Below are 22,917 nucleotides of genomic sequence, written 5' to 3' on the forward strand. Positions count from 1 at the left end.
CACACACACGCGCACACACACACACACCCTTTTTATCTATCAGTTCAGTTCAGTTGCTCAGTCGTGTCCGACTTTGCAACCCCATGGACTGCAGCACACCAGGCCTCCCTGTCCATCACCAACTCCCTGAGTTTACTCAAACTCATGTCCACTGAGTCGGTGATGCCATCCAACCATCTCATCCTCTTGTCCTCTTCTCCTCCTGCCTTTAATCTTTCCCAGCGTCAGGGTCTTTTCAAATGAGTCAGCTCTTTGCATCAGGTGGCCAAAGTATTGGAGTTTCAGCTTCAGCATCAGTCCTTTCAATGAACATTCAGGACTGATCTCCTTCAGGATGGACTGGTTGGATCTCCTTGCAGTCCAAGGGACTCTCAAGAGTCGTCTCCAACACCACAGTTCAAAAGCATCAATTCTTTGGTGCTCAGCTTTCTTTATAATCCAACTCTCACATACATACATGACTGCTGGGAAAACCATAACTTTGACAAGACGGACCTTTGTTGGCAAAATAATGTCTCTGCTTTTTAACATGCTGTCTAGGTTGGTCATAAAACTGGAGCCCATTATACAGAGTGAAGTAAGCCAGAAACATAAACACCAATACAGTATACTAACGCATATACATGGAATTTAGAAAGATGGTAATGATAACCCTATATGCAAGACAGAAAAAGAGACACAGATGTATAGGTTGGTCATAACTTTTCTTCCAAAGAGCAAGCGTTTTATCTATAGCTAGTGTTTTTCTGATAGCTCTGATTACAGCCCAGCCCTGAGAGTTCTTTCAAGCCTAAATCGCCTTTGTATAGGCAAGTCTTCCCCTGACTGTGAGAACCTGCTCCCTTTATCCTCGATATGGTTATTTTTCTGCTAATCTCCATGTGGGTAACAATTTCCTTAAGACACCAGTCTCATCCTCCCTGCCACTGTGGCCCCGTCCCTTCTTCGGTACTTCTTTCTTTTCCTGCCCAAACCGTCAGGGAGAGAGGGAGGGAGAAGCATTTTTAATCTGGAAAGCCCTCTGCACACGTCTGTCTGTTGAAGCACTTGGCTTACTCCCGTCCCCTCACAGGCCCTTCCCAGATCGCCCCGGCCTGAAAGGAGCCCAATTTTTTTATGCTGCAGCTTGTTTTTCGATTACCAGCCTTCTCAGGTTTTTTTTTTGTGTTAGGTTTTCAGCTTGTCTTGCTCTCGCTTAGCCTATCAACTCTGCAGTGTTCAAGCCTCCTCGTCTTACAAACTACTTTATTGAGACGTGACTGACGTAAAAGAGGGACTTCCCTGGTGGCTCAGACAGTAAAGAATCTTCCTGCAATGTGGGACACCCAGGTTCAATTCCTGGATCAGGAAGATCCCCTGGAGAAGGGAATGGCAACCACTCCAGTATTCTTGCCTGGAGAATTCCATGACATATAAAAGCTGTGCTATGCATACTTAATGTATACAATTCAACGGGTTGGAGGATAAGTATATCCCTGTGAGACCATCACTGCCATCACGGCGATAAACATATCCATCACCTCCCAAAGTGTCCTCCCACCCCCATTACTGTTACTGTTATTATTATTATTAATTTGCGTGCTTAGTTGCTCAGTCGTGTCTGATTCTTTGTGACCCCATGGACTGTAGCCCACCAGGCTCCTTTGTCCATGGGATTCTCCAGGCAAAGATAGTGGAGTGGGTCACCATTCCCTTCTCCAGGGGATCTTCCCGATCCAGGGATCAAACCCAGGTCTCTTGCATTGCAGATGCATTCTTTATCATCTGATCTACCAGGAAAATATGAGGATTATTAATCTGATCCCCATTTAGGCTCTCTTGGTGCTGGTGCCAGAGCTGCTCCTTTTGCATAGGTCTCATGCGTACAACTGAAGGCGTTGGCTTTTTAGACCAGAATCTGAATGCCTGCCTCTTTGAAGCAGAGCCCGCTCTGCCCCAGCCTCTGAAGGAAGGTGACTCATGGCCCTTTGGAGAAGCACTTGTTGATGCAAGCCTCCCTCCCTGACATTCCACTGGAAAATCAACCCTTTGCTGGCCTGACTAAATTTATAAAGGGTTGGCCCCAGCAGCTGGTAGCAGCAGCTGGCAGTTAAAATCTCTGACAGATATTTTTTTTTCTCCTCTGAAAAATATTTCAGACACTCTGGTCCCAGCACCACCGCTCGTAGAATTTGAAAGCCATTTATAGCCATTTACAGTTGGTCTGAGAAGAATTCCCCTCCGTCCTCATAAGTCAGCTCTCCCTCGTCCTTAAGCCCATCTGGGGCATGACCGATCCCTGCGAAGTAAGACAGGAAGATCCCGGGGCTGATGGTGCAGTGTGAATTTGATGGGTTTTTGCTTTTAACAGTCTCACGTGGTTCAGTTGAATATGTATATACACACATATGTATATTTAAATCAACCCTGAATGTTTGTGGGAAAGACTGATGCTAAAGCTGAAGCTCCAATATTTTGGCCATCTGATGCGAAGAGCCGACTCATTGGAAAAGACCCTGATGCTCAGAAAGATTGAGGGGGAGAAGCGGGTGACAGAGGATGATGGTTGGATGGCATCACTGACTCAATGGACATGAGTTTGAGCAAACTCTGGGAGATACTGAAGGACAGGGGAGCCTGGTGTGCTGCGGCCCAGGGGGTCGCGAAGAGTCAGACATGACTGAGCACAACAACGTGGGAGGCCTATAAGCCTTCATCCGAGCCCATTAACTCTTGATTTGCACACTATTCTAATGCCCTTTCATCTGTAGTACATTAGGAGCAAAGAATTGGAAGGCACAAAGTAAAAAGATAGTCAGGTGAGGTGGTGGAGGCAGACGGCTGGCTCAGCCTGTGAGGGAGAGACCAGCCTGAGTTTGCAGAGTCCTCAGCCGTGGTGCCGTTCAGGGCCTTCCCTTTTACAGATGGAAAAGTTAAGCTCAGAGGAGTCACCTGGCTGAGATCCCAAGGTGGGGCTGGTCTAGAATCCAGCCCTCCTGACTCCGTATACAATTGTGTTTTAGGGCCACGGCATACCTCCCCACTTACATCATAGTCGCTCAAGACGTTGATCATGTGTCATTGACAAAGTGTTTAATTATATTCAGGATTTTCTGTTAAAAAAAAAAAAAAAAACATCGTTGAGCAATTGTCCAGCATGCTTTGAAAATTAACTCCGTCCGCAAAAGTTAAAATGCCATCTCATAGACTGTGTGGGGAGATACTGTTATCTGACAGATTCTCCACCGGGACCTTAATTTTCCCCAGTGGTGCCTGTTGAGAGAGGTATGGCTGGGTTTCTGTCCCGGGATGAGGCTGGCAAGCCTGGGTCCTCCCTGGGAGGGGAGGTGTTGAGTAGAGAAATCACTATAGGTGTGAGTTTACAAGCGTTGCTCTGCTTGTCCCGTCTCTGAGATTTTTCCACTGAGCTATGAATTGAAGTTGCTCCCTGGCACTCGAAATTTTCCTCAAGGTTGCCTTCTTATTTCTTTTGCTTATAAAAGCTGCATGTGTTCAGAATAGAACTAGAAAATAGAAATAAACTCAACGAAAAAGAAAAGAAACACTGCTAACCCGACTGCTGAAAGAGAATTACCATTAACCCCTTGATGTATCCGTCCACCTTGCTTGGTTGGTTCACTGCCAGTCGCTTCCTGTGTGGGTCTTTGTACCTACATGTATGTGTGTACACATACACACAGATGCATATATATTCATACACACATGCGCATGAAGTCTGGATCATGCTGCCAGTAGTTTTCTAACCTATTTTTAGTTAATAATGGGTGTCTTTATTTTTGAATACATGGAGATCTACCTTCTTTTAAAAATTTTTTAAATTTTCAATTTTTTAACCTTTTTTTTCACATGGCTGCAAATGAGTCCGTTCTGTGACTGTGCTTCAACTTGACTAACTGTCCCCTAGTGCGGACATTCTCGTTGTTTCTTTTTTTTTTTCCCTATTGTGGTCACAGCTGTGATTGGCATCTTTGCTCACAGCCTTAATCATCTCCTTAGAATAAATTCTTGGAAGTAGAATGGTTGTGTCCAAAGAAACAGAGTCTTTTATGGCTTTCAGGGTGTGTTGCCAGAACTCCTGGGCCGTGTTTTTCCGCTCAGGTTTTATGACTTTGGAAGGCCGATATTGCCTGTGGTTAAAGGATTCTCTGAACCGAGGTCCAGCAGAGACATCCTGAGCCCCTGCGGGCCTCCTCCTCCAGGCCCACCCCTTCCTTCACTTCCCTCTCTGTCCATCTCCCTCTGACTCCTCGGGTGTGGTCATACAGGGCTCCAGGGTCAGAGGGCTTGGGATGGTGGGTGGGAACCGTGAAGGAAGAAGGAAGTGTCACGAGATCCATGGGAGTAAATAGAAAGGTGTGGGCACAAGTGTGTGCCAGTCCGGTCATATTTAGAACATAGTTTCAGAACACTCACCCTGGGCCTCCCTGCCTCTCTTTCGTCTCGATGCCAAGGGAAGCACTTTGGGGCTGAGCATTTGAGGCTTTGGGCTAATTCTTCAGCTTAAGATTGAGTCCCAGCCCTTTGCCCTGGCCTTGTGGTCTGGCTCTGGCCCTCCTGTCCCCTTCCTGGCCGTCTTGATCTGTACTCCAGCTGCAGTGGCCATTCCCCATTGCTCCAGAACACCACGCTCCTTCCTGGACCGGGCTTTCAGATCTGCGGCTCCCTCTGCTGCGGGGGCTCCTTCCCTTACTCTTCCGCCTTTGGGACATAACGCAGTGGGGCGGTTAGGGGCATGACTCCTGGCGTCTGGCTTGGGTTTGTATCCTGGTTCTGCCTTTTACCAGCTGTGCAACCTTGGACAAATTTCTCTGTGCATTAGTTTCCTCATCTGTAAAATGGGAATAATGATAATACCCAGCTCACAGGGTGGTTGTGAGCATTGACTATGGTGATGGCTGTGAACACTTAGATCTTAGTTCCTGGCACATAGCACGTGTCAGTAAACATTAGCTGTTACTGAGCTGTTGGCTGGCCTCAGCTTATAACGTTACAAAGACACTTTCCCTGATCCCCACTCCGGGCTGGGACCTCCTAGTTTATGTTTTCTTAGCCATTTGTGTTTTTTCTGTCTTAGCAGTTAACAACAGTTTTTACTGGATAAGTAAGCATTTTTATTTTATTTTAAAAATTGTTATTATTATTTTTAACACCAAAAACATTTTGTATTGGGGTATAGCCGATTAACGATGTTGTGGTAGTTTAAGGTGAACAGCAGAGGGACTCAGCCATACATACACATGTATCCATTCTCCCCCAAACCTCTCTCCCATCCAGGCTAGCACATAACAGTGAACAGAGTTCCATATGCTATACAATAGGTCTTTACTGGTTATCCATTTTAAATATAGCATTGTGTACATGACCTCCCACAGTCCCCAACTATCCCTTCCCCCTGTTTACCATAAGTTTCTTTTCTAAGTCTGTTCTGAGTCTGTGAGTCTCTTGCTGTTTTGTAAGTAAGCCCATTTGTATAATTTCTTTTTAGATTCCACAGATAAGGAATGTCATGTGATATTTCTCCTTCTCTGTCTGACTTACTTCTGTGAAACTCTCTAGGTCCATCACGTTGCTGCAAGTGGCATTATTTCATTCTTTTTAATGGCTGAGTAATATTTCCCGTATATATGTATCACATCTTCTTTATCCATTCCTCTGTTGATGGACATTTAGGTTCCTTCCATGTCTTGGCTGTTATAAACAGTGAATGATGCTGCTGCTGTTAAGTCGCTTCAGTCGTGTCCGACTCTGTGCGACCCCATAGACGGCAGCCCACCAGGCTCCCCCATCCCTGGGATTCTCCAGGCAAGAACACTGGAGTGGGTTGCAATTTCCTTCTCCAATGCATGAAAGTGAAAAGTGAGAGTGAAGTCGCTCAGTCATGTCTGACTCACAGCGACCCCATGAACTGCAGCCCACCAGGCTCCTCTGTCCATGGGATTTTCCAGGCAAGAGTACTGGGGTGGGGTGCCATTGCCTTCTCCGAAACAGTGAATAAGCATTTTAAAAAAATTTTTTTAATTTTTTTAAAAGTGTGGCTGTTGCCCAAGACTGTAAGCTCCATGAGGGCAGGGACCACCTTATAGGGCGGTTGTAATAGCATAGTTGTTATTCAGTCAGTGTCTGCTCGAGGACTGAAGGAATGGTCTTGTTATTGTCTGCTACAGAGCCAAGTTCATCAGAAAGAACTAATGGCCCTCCCTGATAAGCTAAGACATAACTGGTCATGGAAGGGGGTTCCCAGAAGACTAGAAGGATGTGTGTGACCAGCGACAGTGTCCAGTGTCCCTCTGAACTTTCAAAGCCAGCCTGTTCTTGGAGGTTGTCTAATGCCAACCTTCTCAGTAGACAAAGGGCCAGTGTAGTTTTAAATTTCTAACTCACTTTAAGGTCTAAACTTTTGAAAATATATTTAAATGAATTACTAGAAAGCAAAACAGAGCTCAAGGCCAGGGTTTCTCAACCCTGGCATACTGACACATCTGGGGCCAGATAATTCTTTCTTGTGGGTCTGCCCTGTGCATTGTAGGCTATTCAGCAGCATCCCTGGATGCCAGCTGCACCTGGCCTTCTGGTAGTGATGACCAGAATTGTCTTCGGATATTGCCAAATGTCCCCTGGTTGGCACAAGTCACCCCTGGTTGAGGACCGCCCATCAAACCTACAAAAGACAAGCCCCGACTTCCACTATTGGAGTCAACAGACAGAATGAACATCATGTTCCTCTAAAGGCCTCTCGGAAAAAATAAAAATAAAAAATAAAGGCCTCTCGGTCCTTACCCCAGGTGTGTGTGTGCTGTGTCTTCGTGGAGCAGTAATCAGCACCTCCTGGATCAGCACCGCCATGGGCCATGCTTGGAGTAGCCCAACTCCTTCTTCTATAGGAAGGGAAACTGAGGCCCTGCGTGGGACCCAGAGAAAATGTGCAGTTGAAACACATTGAAGATGTTCAGGAACGTTTCTGAGCCTTGGTTTTCTCCTCTCCCCAGTTCACTTGTACCAGGTTATGTCATCCAGCCAGCTGCCCTTGAAGACCTGGAAAACCCAATCTTAGCCACCTTGTCCTCCCATAGTGATGTCAGCGGCCAGGTCTCCACTGATCTGACAGCCCAGAGGTAGGGTGGGGGTGGGGCCCACGGCTGATGGCGGGACCCCGGGGCCCAGTCTCTGAGGCTGCCTCCCTGTCCTCCCCTCCACTCTTCCGTCTGTAGTTCCAACTCCCCCCACCACCGCCACCCCGCTCCAGCACCCCCCAGCTCCGGTGCACACTCCCCTGCGTGGGGCTGAGCCAAGTTGCACAGTGGTATCCGACTCTTTGCAACCCCCTGGACTAGCCCGCTAGGCTCCTCTGTCTATGCAGTTCTCTAGGCAAGAACACTGGAGTGGGTAGCCATTCCGTTCTCCAGGGATCTTCCCAACGCAGGGATTGAACCCGGGTCTCCTGCCTTGCAGGCGGAGGCTTTACCATCTGAGCCACTTTGGGAAGCTCTGCTGGGGCCTTAGGGATGACCTGAGGGGACCCCAGGAAGGAGGTTTCCCCATACCCACCCCCCAACACAAAGGCCATTTTAGAGATTTGTCCCCTTGTGCTCTTATTTAAATAGAAGTCCTCCAGGAGTGACATCATGCTATTTATACTTTCCCAGGAATGACTTAGCTGCCTCTGGCCTCCCAGGACATCAGCTGGGGTAGATGCTTATGTTCTTTATCTTTGGGAGGTGGGCAGAGAATACAGGAGCCAGCAACCCACAGGAAAGGGACCAGATCCTGTGCCTTTGCTCAGCAAATGGGCCTGGATGGGGACTTCTCCTCATCTTCCAGCCGGCCGCCCGCCCTCCCCCTGCCCTGCGTGCCCTGCACCCCACCCCTCACTGTTCTCCACGTGCAGTGTGTTCGTCGTGCTTCTGCCTGCGGACTTGACAGTTTGTTGAAACCAGGCTTGTTCACAGCCAGCCTTGGGACTTGGCTCAGATGCCTTTACGTACATACATAAACACACGTAATCTCTCTCTCTCTACACACAGGTGTATATATATGTATGTCTCTATGATGTATAGTATGTGTATATATATATATATATACATACTTCTGCTTTATATTGATATATATGTGTAGTATATATATTATATAATGTATAATTATATAATATATCACATATGTGTGTATTTATTCTATGTATTTATATATATGTATGTATATACTACTTCTGCTTTATTGACTATGCTAAAGCCTTTAACTGTGTGGATCACAGCAAACTGGAAAATTCTTAAAGAGGTGGGAATATCAGACCACCTTACCTGCTTCCTGAGAATCTGTATGCAGGTCAAGAAGCAACAGTTAGAACTGGACATGGAACAATGGATAGGTTCCAAATTGGGAAAGGAGTACGTTAAGGCTCTATATTGTCACCCTGCTTATTTAACTTACATGCAGGGTACATCATGTGAAACTCTGGGCTAGATGAAGCACAAGCTGGAATCAAGATTGCCGGGAGAAATATCAATAACCTCAGATATGCAGATGACACCACCCTTATAGCAGAAAGTGAAGAGGAACTAAAGAGCCTCTTGATGAAAAGTGAAAGAGGAGAGTGAAAAAGTTGGCTTAAAACTCAACATTCAGAAAACTAAGATCATGGCATCTGGTCCATCACTTCATGGCAAATAGATAGGGAAAAAGTGGAAACAGTGACAGAGTTTATTTTTTTGGCCTCCAAAATCACTGCAGATGGTGGCTGTAGCCATGAAATTAAAAGACTCTTGCTCCTTGAAAGAAAAATGACCAACTTAGACAGCATGTTAAAAAGCAGGGACATTGTTTTGCCCACAAAGGTCCATCTAGTCAAAGCTATGGTTTTTCCAGTAGCCATGTATGGATGTGAGAGTTGCACTGTAAAGAAAGCTGAGCACAGAAGAATTGATGCTTTTGAACTGTGGTGTTGGAGAAGACTCTTGAGAGTCCCTTGGACTGCAAGGAGATCCAACCAGTCCATCCTGAAGGAGATCAGTCCTGGGTGTTCATTGGAAGGACTGATGCTGAAGCTGAAACTCCAATACTTTGGCCACCTGATACGAAGGACTGACTCATTTGAAAAGACCCTGACGCTGGGAAAGATTAAAGGCAGGAGGAGAAGGGGACGACAGAGCCTGAGATGGTTGGATAGCATCACCGACTCAATGGACAAGAGTTTGAGCAAGCCCCGGGAGTTGGTGATGGACAGGGAAGCCTGGGTGCTGCAGTCCATGGGGTGGCAAAGAGTCTTGGTCACGACTGAGTGACTGAACTGAAAGGACCCACTGGGGATCAGGGCAAGCCCACAGGTTGCCTCCAGACCCTAGTGGACTCCATCCTGGACCCTCGTTGACTGTGTGGGTTCTCCTCACCCCGTGTCCCTAGACAGCCTTGCTCCCATACCTTTGCCCAGGTTAGTGCCTGCTTCCTGGTATACCCGTCCCTACAATCTACCCCAGGTCTTTCTGGAAAAAACCTTCCAAACTGGGGAGAGTTCGACAGCTTCTGGAGGAGAAATTGGAGACTGAATCCTGGGGCCCTCGATGGGTTAAGTTACCTTGCTTATGAGCGAGTTACAGCACCGGTATAGATGTGAATAGATTATGGATGTGGAAATGGGGGATAGATATGGGGGAGGGGCGAAGCAAAATATGGAACGCTTCACGAATTTGCGTGTCATCCTTGCGCAGGGGCCATGCTAATCTTCTCTGTATCGTTCCAATTTTAGTATATGTGCTGCCGAAGCGAGCACGAGCTGTAGGTTGACTCCAGAGATATTTATAGTGGACAGAATTAACAACTTTTCGCTGAGGGTGAGTTCCATTAAAAACCAATTCAGCAATTCTTTCCCTTTTAAAAACTGTATTAGTGCAATAATAGCTTAATCTAAGGGAGTTATTCCCTGAAACTGAGAAATGTTTGCTGCTTCACCAATTATAATGCAGATCGCTGTTGGAAATCAATGGTCGTATGCAAATTACCCCGGAAGAGGGGCGGAGCCACTGCCGTCCCAGAGGTCTCCCGGAAGCTGAACCTGAATGTATACATACATGTTGTTGTTCGCTGTTTTTCAGTCCCTCAGTCGTGTGTCCGACTCTTTGCAATCCCATGAACTGCAGCACACCCAGGCCTCCCTGTCCATCACCAGCTCCCGGAGCTTGCTCAAACTCTTGTCCATTGAGTTGGTGATGCCATCCAACCATCTCATCCTCTGTCGTCCCCTTCTCCTCCTGCCTCCAATCGTTCCCAGCATCAGGGTCTTTTCAAATGAGTCAGTCCTTCGCATCAGGTGGCCAAAGTATTGGAGTTTCAGCTTCAACATCAGTCCTTCCAATGAATATTCAGGTTTAATTTCCTTTAGGATTGACTGGCTTGATCTCCTTGCAGTCCAAGGGATTCTCAAGAGTCTTCTCCAGCACCACAGTTCAAAGGCATCCATTCTTCCGGGCTCAGCCTTTTTTATTGTCCACCTTTCTCATCCATACATGATTACTGGAAATACCATAACTTTCACTATATGGGCCTTTATCGGCACAGTAATGTCTCTGCTTTTTCAAAGAGCCTTGACTGTATTTTTTTTTTTTTAACCTCAGTGTGGGATTGTGGGATCTTAGTTTCCTGACCAGGGATCAAACCTGGGTCCTGAGCAGTGCAAGCCCGGAGTCCTAACAACTGCGGGGCGGGGGGTGGGGGGGGGGGGTGTGTGTGGGTGTGTGGGTGTGGGTGTTAAGTTGCTTCAGCGCTCTCCAACTGTTTGCAACCATATGAACCATAGCCCACCAAGTTTCTCTGGCCCTGAGCAGTGCAAGCCTGGAGTCCTAACAACTGGTTTGTGTGTGTGTGTGTTAAGTTGCTTCAGCGCTCTCAGACGGTTTGTGTGTGGGTGTGGGTGTGTGTGTTAAGTTGCTTCAGCGCTCTCCGACTGTTTGCAACCCCATGAACCATAGCCCACCAAGTTTCTCTGGCCTTGAGCAGTGCAAGCCTGGAGTCCTAACAACTGGTGTGTGTGTGTGTGTGTGTTCAGTTGCTTCAGCATTCTCAGACTGTGTGTGTGTGTGTGTGTTAAGTTGCTTCAGCGCGCTCGGACTGTTTGCAACCCTGTGGACCATAGCCCACCAAGTTTCTCTGTCAATAGGTTTTTCCAGGCAAGAATACTGGAGTGGCTTCCTGCAGGGGATCTTCCTGACCTAGGGATTGAACCCACCTCTGTTAATTCTCCTGTGTTTGCAGGCGGGTTCTTTACCACTAGTACCACCTGGGAAGCCCTGCCCCCCACCCCTCAACAACTGGACTGCCAGAGAATTGCCCCTACACACATTTTAATTATATCTTATCAGTGAAACTGCTGCTTTTGGCTGCCTAGCGCGTGGCACCGGGGAGCCATAGTGAATGGAACCGGCTCGGAGTCCCTTTGCCCCAGGCTGAGACCCGAGCCTCCCTCTGAACTCTTTCGGCCACCCCTGCCCCGGGTGTCACTACCCTCCTCAGATACCTATGAATTATCTGTCTCAGAAGCCCTCTCTGTGAATGGATCAGTTGCGACCTCCGGAACCACAGCACCCAGCCTGGGCCTGGTCGGCCCTTGGGTAATGTTGCTGAACTTGAACTGGGTTAGAGGGAAGTGATGGGGAGGGCTTCCTCCATCTGCTTGGGGGTCAGTGTGTGCTGACCACCTCGCACCGGCTGTCTCGGGGGGCAGGCTGTCCATTCCTGCTGTCCCGCTGGGACAGTGTCGAGCGACCTCTTCATAAACTGGGAGGAGGTTTGCCTCATGGAGGAGAAATGTCAGGATGGGGTTGACCCAGCAGGAAGCTCTAGGCCAGAAACAGATGCTCTAAGGCGGCTGGCTGCACGTTGACATTGAATTCTGAGTGTTTCCATTACTGGTGGGAGCCAACCATAGTTCTTATGTGTGAGTTTAACTTGTTAAAGAGAAATCTAGCCGGGGAACAAGACCCTCAGCACCTAAGGAGTATGCAGAAGCTTCTAGGGTGAAGTCAGGCAGGCCTTACTGTCCTCCTGCTTGGCTTCCTCCCCTCCCCCATGGTGCTCCCTGACCCCCACCGTTTTTATTTTATTTATTTATTTTTTTCTTTTTTTTTTTTTTTAAATATGGAACGCTTCACGAATTTGCGTGTCATCCTTGCGCAGGGGCCATGCTAATCTTCTCTGTATCGTTCCAATTTTAGTATATGTGCTGCCGAAGCGAGCACTATTTTATTTTTAAAAATTTATTTATGTATATTTATTTTTGGCTGCACTGGGTCTTCACTGCTGCATATGGGTTTTCTCTGGTTTTGGTAAGTGAGGGCTACTCTCTGGTTGTGGTGAACGGGCTTCTCGTTGCAGTGGCTTCTCTTGTTTTAGGGCACAGGCTCTAGGGTGCCAGGCTCTAGGGAGCTGCGGCTCTTGGACTCTAGAGCACAGGCTCAGAAGTTGTGGTGCGTGGGCTTTGTTGTCTTCTCCGACCAGGGATCAAACTCGCGTCTCCTGCATTGGAAGGGACTCTCTTAACCACTGGACCACCAGGGAAGTCCTCCCTCACCATTTTAGCAAGGCCGAGGGACCTCCAGCTGCAGTGGGAGGGGCTCACCCTTAGTGGGGCCTGGAGGGGGCTGAGATCATCCTTATTCAGAGCTCCAGGGAGACCCAGGGGCCGTGGGAGAAGAGGCTACAGGAGGACTTGGCTGGGCGGCTCTCAGGAGAACTAAAGTCCACTGGGGGTGTTACTGGTGTCCCTAAAGTCCTCTCCCTGCCCTGAGACTGTGTATTTTAAATGGCTTGTCCAGGCCCCACCATAGTCTAGTGATGTCTGCTCTTCAAGCTCCCGCTGAGGGCTCTTTCTGTGGTCTAGGGGCAGTGCAGACTGCTCACTGTAAATGCTCACAACACCCCCAGGAGGGAGGGGGTTCTGTTATGACTGCTCTGTTACAGGGGAGCAGACCGAGGCTCAGAGATACCAACATGTTCAAGGACATGTAGCTAGTGAGTGGCAGAGCTGGGCTTTGAAGCAGGTCCAGCTTGGCTACCGAGCCCGGTTCTGAACTTCTCCACTGGCTGCCTCGAATTGGCTTCCTTCCTTCCCCTATGCCATGGAGTCCTGCGTCCATCACTGGCCTCTCTCAAGTTCACGGAAGACTGTAAAGAAGCTGTGTCACCTGTGACCGTGACCAAGCGTGAACACAGGATGCAGGAAGGAACCGATGACTAAGTACTAAGGACTGATTACATCCATACTGAGAGCCTGGCCAGCCCTCTGGCTTTATTTTCCCGTGGAAGGATTTGGTAGATCTCTGTGTCGACTAGCGATTTTGGTGCCTTGCCAGTGTGATTGGACTTTTGTCCAGAGTCATATTGTTCTATTTTTACGGGAAATTGGTGGGAAAGGGGTTGTCCATATTTAGTGCCATGCTTTTCCGGATTTTGTGCGTTTTATTGGTGGTATTGCTGTTTCAAAGCACAAGAAGGCTATGTTGAGCTTGATGTAGAAAATGCTTGTGTTAGATAAACTTCATTTGGGTGTGCGTTATAGTGCTGTTTTCTATGAATTCAACATTAAGGAATATATATTGTGTGCATGCCTGCTAAGTTGCTTCAGTCATGTCCATCTCTTTGTGACTCTATGGACTATAGCCTGCCAGGCTCCTCTGTCCATGGGATTCTCCAGGCAAGAATAGTGGGGTAGGTTGCCTTGCCCTCCTCCAGGGGATCTTCCTCACCCAGGGCTCAAACCTGCATCTCCTGCATTGCTGGCAGATTTTTTTTTTTTTTACCACTGAGGCTTCGGGGGAACCCCAAGGAATATATATAAAGTTATATTAAGGAATATATATTAACTATATAGTAAATAAAATGTTTTTAAACAGAAACTCACATAAAACAAGGTTATATTTTGATCGGTTGACAAAAATACTGTGACCAGTGGCTCACAAGAGCCTACCCCATATATTTCCCCTAGGAACAGCGGTTCAGTGTTTGCTAATTCAGTGTCTACATGACTTTATAGAATGTAATTACTGCAAATAAAGAGAATCAACTGTACTTAACTTTGCTGCTCCGTGGGAGTAATTAAGAAGGGTATTCTGGGTGTGTGGTGGTGGCTTTTTAAACCTCAGAAATGGCCCTGCCTCCTTACCCCATCTGTTTTAGTCTCTTCCTGCTGCCATAACGAAATATCCCAGACTAGGTGACTTACAAACAGCAGAAATTATTGGACTTCCCTGGTGGTCCAGTGGTTAAGACTCTGAGCTTTCAGTGCAGGGGGCATGGGTTCAGTCCCTCGTTGGGGAAGACCCTGCATATGCCACGAGATGCAGCTAAACAAACAAAACAGCAAAAAGTATTGCTCACAGTTCTGGAGGCTGGAAGTCCACGGTCAGGGTTCCAGCTCGGTTCGAGTGAGGGCCCTCTTCCTGGTTGCAGATGTCTCACTGTGCCCTTATAGGACAGAGGGGCCTGGGGAACTCTGCAGGGTCTCTTTTATATAGTCTCTAATTCCTTTCATGAGGGCACCACCCTCATGGCCCAGTCACCTACTGAAGGTCCCACCTCCTCATGCCATCACCTTGGGCACTGGGATGTCTACATAGGAATCCAGGGACACAAACATTCAGACCATAGCATCGCCCAAGTTCCTGTTCAGAGCAGGGCCAGGAGAGGCAAGGAGAGGTGAGGAGAGGCAGGGAGGGAAGAAAACAGCAGAGGGCAGTCTGGAGCATCCTCCCTGGAGTTTTGCCAGCTGCCCCAGCAGGGTTGGGACCTTAAGTTAAAAAATTAAATTTAAATAAAAACATGTTTAAAAAATTCACTAAAACAAAGGAAGTGGGGCTAAAGCATTGTCTTTAAGCCCCTGGAGAGAAAGCAGAGCTTTCTCCCTCCTTTCTGCCGCTACCTATCTTTCCCTTTTAAGAACTCTTCTTTCTGAATAAGAACAGACAGGACACCCTGGTCCTTGCAGCAGTTCTCAAATACAATGGACAGGATTTCAATGCCCGCCGCCCCCCGCCCCGCCCCTTAATTAAAGCCGCAGGAGGACATCGGACTTGCCCCCTCCTCGGGGAATAGCCTCTGAACCCGCTATCAGTGGTTGGGCTTCTGTTTGGCTTCCGGCATCCCCGGGTGGCATAGAAAGCCAAGCCCAGACCCTCTGGAGCATTCTACAAATGACTAGATTGCCTGTGGCCACTTGTACTCCCATCTGTTCAATATTTTCTATTTTTTTTAATAAAGCAGCAGAATTGCTTTTCAATTGAAACCATGCAGCTGTACTACCATTTGTTAAACAGAGTAAATCAGGGCACCCTGGTTACATCTGGGAACGCTGGTGCTTTTTCCAGAGGCAGGACTCCAAGCCGTGGGGTCTCTTTAGATCTTGAGGACTGCCTGGATACAGCTGGGAAACTATTCACCTGAGTCACGTCCACGGGGTCCAAAGGTTTGCATGCCTCGAACCCGGTTCCAGCCCAGATTTCTGCCCCATTCCTTGAGTGTCTGATTCAGGAGGTCTGGAGAGGGCCCCCCTGCCCCCACAAACTTTGCATTTTTTACACATTCCCAGGTGCTACTGCTTCTGCTGGTCTGGGGGCCGCACTTGGAGAACCGCTGGGTGAGGCAGTCGTATCCAGATGCTTTCTCCTCACCTGTCAGGCTGTTCACAGCTCCTCAGGGTGGGGAACTCCTGACCCAGCAGCTGGGGTCTGAAGTTTCTGATTGATCTCTGACTTCAGACAGGAGAGCCAGGGACGGGGGAAGAGTCATGCTCTGTGTGACAGCCTCTCCAGAGTTTCCCGATTCAGAAACGGAGCTTCAGAATTTTCCAAAGTTGAAAGCACAGGGAATTCATAGTGACTTGCAGCTTCTGTTGTTCCTCTCGCTCCAAATAGTGCGGTTTATTTTGGTTTCCTCTGTTTGTACTTTAAGTTTTTTTTTTTTTGTCTTTCTGCTATGGATGTGCCTGAGTGGGTTTAACTACTTCAGAAAGGTTAGCTGAACCTTTATTTAGGCAAGTACCTTGTTAAAACTGAATGATAAAGTGGGACTATTGTTTTTTTAATTTAGAAAAGGAATCACCTAAGTGTCCCTGGTGGCTCAGACGTTAAAGCGTCTGCCTGCAATGTGGGAGACCTGGGTTCGATCCCTGGGTTGGGAAGATCCCCTGGAGAAGGAAATGGCAACCCACTCCAGTATTCCTGCCTGGAGAATCCCATGGACGGAGGAGCCTGGTGGGCTACAGTCCACGGGGTCGCACAGAGTCGGGCACGACTGAGCGACTTCACTTTCACTTTCAAGTCTTCTGAATAACGGGATTCCTTTACACCATTTCAGAGGTACATGTTGAAGGTATTTATATGCTCTTGAGACAGATTTATGTAATCAGTACCCAGCAGGCTGAGTCACTTGGATGCATCTATATATTTGCTCAGAACCTTTGAGTTTCCAGTGTCGAGCTGGGTGCTATTAAGTTGAAGCACATGAATTACCACGCTGGCAAGTGTCAAAATATTGGCAATTTCATATGGTTCAAAGTAGCACAGGATCTTGTTCTTGGTCTGGTTTTTCATGGTTCTGGAGCTGCTTTATGTCGTAGATAGGTTTTGACTTTCTGAATAAGTAGTTAAATCTTGGATATCTGATATCAGTTTCTGGTTGGTCCTCTGAATCCGCATCTCTGCATTCTCTGTAACCACGCAAGGAGTCTTGCACCTGGAGAGAGGATGCAAAGGACTGGGAAAGACAATGGTGGGAATTAATGGGCTGGATGGTTCAACCCAGATCAAAGCCTCTTGTGGTCTTGGGATGGTATTTACGACTTTTCCTTTAGTTAATATTTTCCTTCCTGATTAAGTTTTGCTTCAGCCAAGTTTAATAGTAATTTCTCCCCTCTGAGCACAGACTCGCTCTGTGAAAAGGGTATGAACGTGCTGGGTCGCAATTGACAAGCCAGCTCAGGGTTAACATGTGCGAAGCCAGCCTACAGCCGGCTGGACATCTGAAGGTCAGTGGTGTTTAGGGGCTGTTTACATGCTCATGTGGGCTGCTGCTGGTGACTGGAGATCTCTTGATGTGCCTGCTTTGGAGTTTCCGGCCAATTTGTAAGCCTCTCTGGGCACCTCCTGACTTTGGCTTGGCTGCTTCTCAGTGGCTGTGTCTCGTAGGAGGACGATCCTGGATCTCCCATCTCAGCGACTGCTTGTAGCAAACCCCAGGTCTCTGCTGGACTGATTGTCTGGTGCTTCTATGGACAGAGCATAGCTCTCCAAGCCAGCAATTTCCAATTGCTTTTTTTTCTTTGGCTTACATCGCACTTTCAGTCTGAGCTGAGTCTTGGCCTTAGCTCTTGTCCTATTACGTGATCGTGTGCGCTTGGGGATTCAAGAAGAATAAAATCAAGGGGCCTGCGAGGAAGGGGCTGTTGGGCTAATACCTTCCAGATGGCGATGTGAAATGGGAGATAAGATGCTGCCGCCCATCTGGCCCGACAGGACGTGATACGCGCCGCTCGTATCTTTGGGGCTGTTATCACCCTCCCATGACAGCCAGGGTCACCCTGGTGTTTGTCCTTGGACAGGGGCTTAACTTGGCAACGTGAGTTGCTCTCCGAAATGAAATCTGCTATCAGGTCAGTGGGGGGTCTGCCAAGAAGGACTCAAAAGCCCTGAACAGGGACTCAAAAGACAACAGTTGGTGACAGCAAATCACTACAGCTGGGCCTGGAGGACTGTCTGGCTGCGTGCAAGCCCCGAAGCAACATCCTCTGTGTTCTCTGGTCCTGTGCGGGCAGAGCCTGCGTCCCTCGTGCTTAACGGGACCAGCTGTTGTTAGTGACGACCTTGGTGAGGGCCTGCATCAGGGACGGCCAGCCCTGACCCATTAGTAGTGGTTCCCTAGGGATCTGTGTTGAGAAGGATTCAGAGGTCTCGTCCAGCTGGGCCTCTCAGGAAAGATGCCTTGATCAATAGGCCATTTCTGTCTGCTAACAGTATGGTGAGTTTATTTGCCTTTTTTGGGGTTAACTCCTCTTTAAAAAAAAAAAAAGGAGGCAGGGGCTTAAATTAAATCAGCGTTTCCTCCATCTACCAAAAATACAAAAACTTGACAAGAATTTGAATTCAGTTTCTTTGTTATTATAGGAAATATTGATTAACTCCTTAAATGGGAAAAGGGATTAGTGGACTTTTACAACCGGAAGGGCCTTCATAGTCCTATTCCTGCCCTGTTTTATAAGGACAGAGGTCGAGGGCAAGTTAATGTAAGCGCCTTGCAGGAGCTGGCTCAGAATGCCTTCTGGACCCCATCTCAGGGCACTGCCCTCCTCCATGCTGGGCTTGGCAGCTGTCCCGGAGTTCCCACTGAGGCTGGGAGTGGTACTGGACGTCGGAAAGGACTTGACTCCCTGGGGATGAGGTCTCTAAGACGAGTCACTGCTGCTCATGGGAGGCTTGAGTGGACAGGAGCTGGCAAGGGAATGCCAGCCTGGTTAACTGCTCCTCATCTCTGCTCCAGCAGCACGGCCCTTTGGCAGCTCAGGAGGCTTTTCGGGGGAAGGGGGGCTCCTATGGAAGCTTCCCCTTGGAAGCCAGAACCAGGGCTAGCTTCAAGGGCATGTGACTTGGGCAGTTGCTCGGGGCCCCGTGCTTGGTTCAACACTCTGCCATCACCCTCCTGAAAGTCTTACCCTTTTGGAATGCAGGGCCCTGCATTTTCACTTCGCTTTTATTTGCATTCCTGCAGTTTATGTTGCTGGTCCCACCTCAAGCTGGTTGCACTCTGGGATTCCAAGAAGAGAGGACAGTTGTCCTGCACTCGGTGGCCCACGTGTTTGGAAGGCCAGGGGCAGGAGGGAGAGAGCTGCTTGGTGTTTTGTCCTTGCTCCCTGCCTGGCTCTGTGCTGGGGGCTGGAGAGACCACCGTGGCCGAGACTCTATCAGAGAAGAGGATGAGTTAGTAGGAAACAGCAGGAGACACGGATGCCAGGCCCAGCCCAGCCCAGCAATGCAGGACGGGCATCATTACCCCTGCTGGGGGTTGGGAGCACTTCCTCGCTTATGGAGTCAGCTAGGAAGGGAGTTAGGAGGGCTTTCCAGGTGGCGCAAGTGGTAAAGAACCTGCCTGCCAATACAGGAGACACAGGAGATGCGAGTTCAATCCCTGGGTTGGGGAGATCCCCTGGAGAAGGGCATGGCAACCCACTCCAGTATTCTTGCCTGGAAAATCCTCTGGGCAGAGGAGACTGGTGGGCTACAGTCCATAGGGTCACAAAGAGCCAGACATGACTAAAGTCACAGTACAGGAGGGGATCTGAGAGAGGTAGGCGGGGATTCAGGGGCAAAGACACAGAGGCAAGAAGCTCCCAGGAGCCCCCAGACTGGCTTGGTGGGGCCAGGACAGTGGCAGGGTAAACCTGGGAGGGAACAGAGGCAGGTTGATGGAGCCCCAGCTTTTGAAGCCCAGGAATTTCACCTGCATTTTGTTAGGTGTAAGATAGTGGAAAGTGGGCGAGGGCTTCCGGCAAGGAAAGGACCTCATCAGGACTCTAGGTGGGGCATTCTGGTGTCTGGGGGAGATGGATGCAGGGGATGAAGAGCAGGATGTGCCGGAGCCCCCTCAGAGAGCCTGCTGGCCTGGACCAGCGGGACAAAGAGGGCAGATTCTGGAAGGAAAAGGGAGGTGACTCAGCACAAAGGGCGATGATGGGGGGGAGAGTCCAGGACAGCTTCAACTTCTGGTCCAGGGCCTGGATGGCTGGTGGGGCCACTTGCCAAGATGCGGAGAAATTGGGGGTGGGGGGAGGAGGGTTAGGAGGGAAGAGGAGGAGTTCTGTGGGGTCGGGAGGCATCAGTAGGTGCCCATGTGCCAGAGCTTCACTCGTGAGTCACTGAGCCCTTCCCTGTTGGGACCTGACCTCCCCGCCTCTGGGGTTGGGCCAAGGGCAGGCTGCAGACCAGGAGGGAGGGGTGCCCCCGTTCTTAAGAGAGCTGTTGACTCATTTGTTTGGTGCTTTTAGCTGATGGGAACAGGCGAATGCAGGATAGGTGTGGCCCTGGCGATCAGGTGCCACCGGAGTGAAGGGTGGAGGGGGCAGGCACCCTGGTCTCCAGGCCAGAGAACTGAGGGGACCCCAGGGCATTCTCAGGGGCAGGGACAGTCAGCCTCGGGGCATCCTCATCACAATGAGTTGGCCTTTGTGCTTCCTCTGCGGGCCTGGCCTTCTTCTGAGCGTGCAGAGCCTGTCCTCTGCCAGCATTTTCAAAAACGGAAACCTTTCCTTGCACTTTGATGGGAGTCGTAAACTGCAGAACCACAGACCGTGTCACCTGTCCTAAATTTGCATTAAATAAGACACTTCATGGCAAATAGAAGGAGAAAAAGTGGAAGCAGTGACAGGCTTTATATTGTTGGTCTCCAAGATCACTGTAGATGATGACTGCAGCCATGAAATTAAAAGATGTTTGCTCCTTGGAAGAAAAGCTATGACCAACCTAGACAGCATGTTAAAAAGCAGAGACATCGCTTTGCTGACAGAGGTCCATCTAGTCAAAGCTATGATTTTTCCAGTAGTCATGTATGGATGGGAGAGTTGGGCCATAAAGAAGGCTTGAGTGCTGAAAAGCTGATGCTTTCAAATTGTGGTGCTGGAGAAGACTCTTGTCCCCTGGACTGCAAGGAGGTCAAAGCAATCAATCCTAAAGGAAATCAGCCCTGAATATTCATTGGAAGGACTGATGTTGAAGCTGAAGCTCCAATATTTTGGCCACCTGTTACAAAGAGACAACTCATTGGAAAAGACCCTGATACTGGGAAAGATTGAAGGCAAAAGGAGAAGGGGGTGGCAAAGGATGAGATGGTTGGATAGTATCACCAACTCAAGGGACATGAATCTGAGCAAATTCTCAGGAGATGGTGAAGGACAGGAAGCCTGGCGTGTTGCAGTCCATGCGGTCACAAAGAGTAGGATGCAACTTAAGCAACTGAACAACAGCAAAATAGGATCTTCAGGGGGTGTGCAGAGGAAGGGGCCCGGCCAGTGTAATTTCTTTAGAAAATAAATTTTAGACTAGGAGTTTGGGTTTGTGAGTAGTCTGTTCACTGCTCATGAATAGGAATAAATGTTAGTTTCCAGATGGTGAAATGGCTTTCTTAAGGAGTTTAACAGCCCCCAGTGATTTGCATTATTCATTTGAGTCTTTTCTTTATGAAATACTTTCCCAGGTGGCCCTAGTGGTAAAGAATATGTCTGCCAATGCAGGAAATGCAAGAGACGCATGTTTGATCCCTGGGTTGAAAAGATCCCCTGGAAAAGGAAATGGCAACCCACTCCAATATTCTTTCCTGGGAAATCCCATGGACAGAGGAGCCTGGTGGACCACAGGCTGTGGGGTCACAAAGTGTCGGACGTGACTGAGCACGTACATTTACAAAATATTTCAGCCAGTGCCCATGTTGTTACAAACAGTGGTTTGAATGGCGGAGGCATTGTGTCATCTGTAACCCCACTCTGCACGTTTGCTGGTCCTGTCCATGAACTCATTATAATTTTTGTTCACGTGTGGATTGCCTTGCTGTGGACTTACCCGGGGTCATTACTCCCTGGTCTGTTTTGCTCCTTGTTTCCATGAGGCCCAGGGGCGAAGGTCTTGTGGGTTCTAGCTCTGCTCCTGCTCACCAAAGCCTCTGTGGTCATAGCCCTTCGGGACCCCCCTCTGCCTGTCTGAGTGCCCACTGGGGGTGGCCCAGCTAGACGTTGGGCGCCTGGAATGACTCTTTGCAGATCTGGCCCCTGTTCTCAGGGAATTCAGTCTCCCTCGTGGTCTTCAAGTCCCTGGTGATGCGTGTCACTGTGGAGGAGTTAGGGGCTTCCAGGTGTGTGCTGGGGAGTCCATTAGAAAGTGGACATGGAAGTGGCTCAGGATTCAGAGTCTGTGTTCACATCCTGGCTCTGCTTCCCACTCCGTGACCTTGGGCAAGTGACCTCACTTCTCTGAACCTTAGGTTTTTTTAAAAACTTATTTATTTTTAATTGAAGGATAATTGCTTTACAATGTTGTGCTGGTTTCTGCCACGCATCAACATGAATCAGCCATAGGTATACATATGTCCCCTCCCTCCTGAACCTCCCTCCCACCTCCCACTCCATCCCACCCCTCTAGGTGGTCACAGAGCCCGGTTTGAGCTCCCTGTGTATGTGCATGCGTGCTCAATTGCTTCAGTGGTGTCTGCCTGTGTGTGCACGACCCTATGCACTGTAGCCCCCTAGGCTGCTCTGTCCATGGGCATTCTCCAGGCGAGAATACTGGAGTGGGTTGCCACGCCCTCCTCCAGGGGATCTTCCCAACCCAGGGATCGAACCCACGTCTCTTACGTCTCCTGCTTTGGCAGGTGGGTTCTTTACCACTAATGCCACCTGGGACGCTCTTGAGGACCCTGAGTCATATAGCAAATTCCCACTGGCTATGTATTTGTTTCCATTCTAGTCTCTTCATTCAAAAATATCAAACGCCTCACAAGTTTGCGTGCCGTCCTTGCGCAGGGGTCCTGCTCATCCTCTCTGTGTCATTTATGTGCTGCCAAAGCAAGCACTGAGCCTCAGCTTTGATCTCTGTCGAGTGAGGATGATGGCGTATGACTCAGAGGTCGTTGTAGGGGCTCCTGAGGTTACGTACGTAAAGCTCCCAACACAGGACCAGGCCCACAGGGTCAGGCACCTAGAACAGAGCCCCTCACGCCTGGGCATCCAGGATCAGGCATGCAGGACCGGGCATCAGCCGGGTTGAGTTGCTGCTGTTTTTGTAGCTGTTGATGAGTGAAGACAAGCCAGGACTCAGCATTGCTCGCCTGGGCAGGGGACGGGGCTCCACACCCGCCCTTCAGGCCAGGAAGCCACCTCGTAGGTGGACTCGGAGGAGGTGGAAA

At 49.0% G+C, this 22,917-nt stretch overlaps 1 protein-coding gene and 3 non-coding genes across 18 annotated transcripts in view; 1 reads left to right on the plus strand and 3 right to left on the minus strand.

Annotated features, from left to right (window-relative positions):
* The window catches only part of TACC2 (transforming acidic coiled-coil containing protein 2), a 227,539-nt gene that overhangs the window by 104,302 nt on the left and 100,320 nt on the right, over positions 1 to 22,917 (plus strand). The window lies entirely within an intron of this gene.
* On the minus strand, positions 9,654 to 9,760 carry LOC122709681. Its single transcript, XR_006345656.1, has one exon. It is a non-coding gene; the product is annotated as a U6 spliceosomal RNA (small nuclear RNA).
* On the minus strand, positions 12,115 to 12,221 carry LOC122709689. The gene has a single exon (XR_006345663.1). It is a non-coding gene; the product is annotated as a U6 spliceosomal RNA (small nuclear RNA).
* Positions 22,490 to 22,593, minus strand: LOC122709729. Its single transcript, XR_006345698.1, has one exon. It is a non-coding gene; the product is annotated as a U6 spliceosomal RNA (small nuclear RNA).

Source organism: Cervus elaphus, chromosome 15, assembly GCF_910594005.1.
Source record: "Cervus elaphus chromosome 15, mCerEla1.1, whole genome shotgun sequence".
Lineage (NCBI taxonomy): Eukaryota > Metazoa > Chordata > Mammalia > Artiodactyla > Cervidae > Cervus > Cervus elaphus.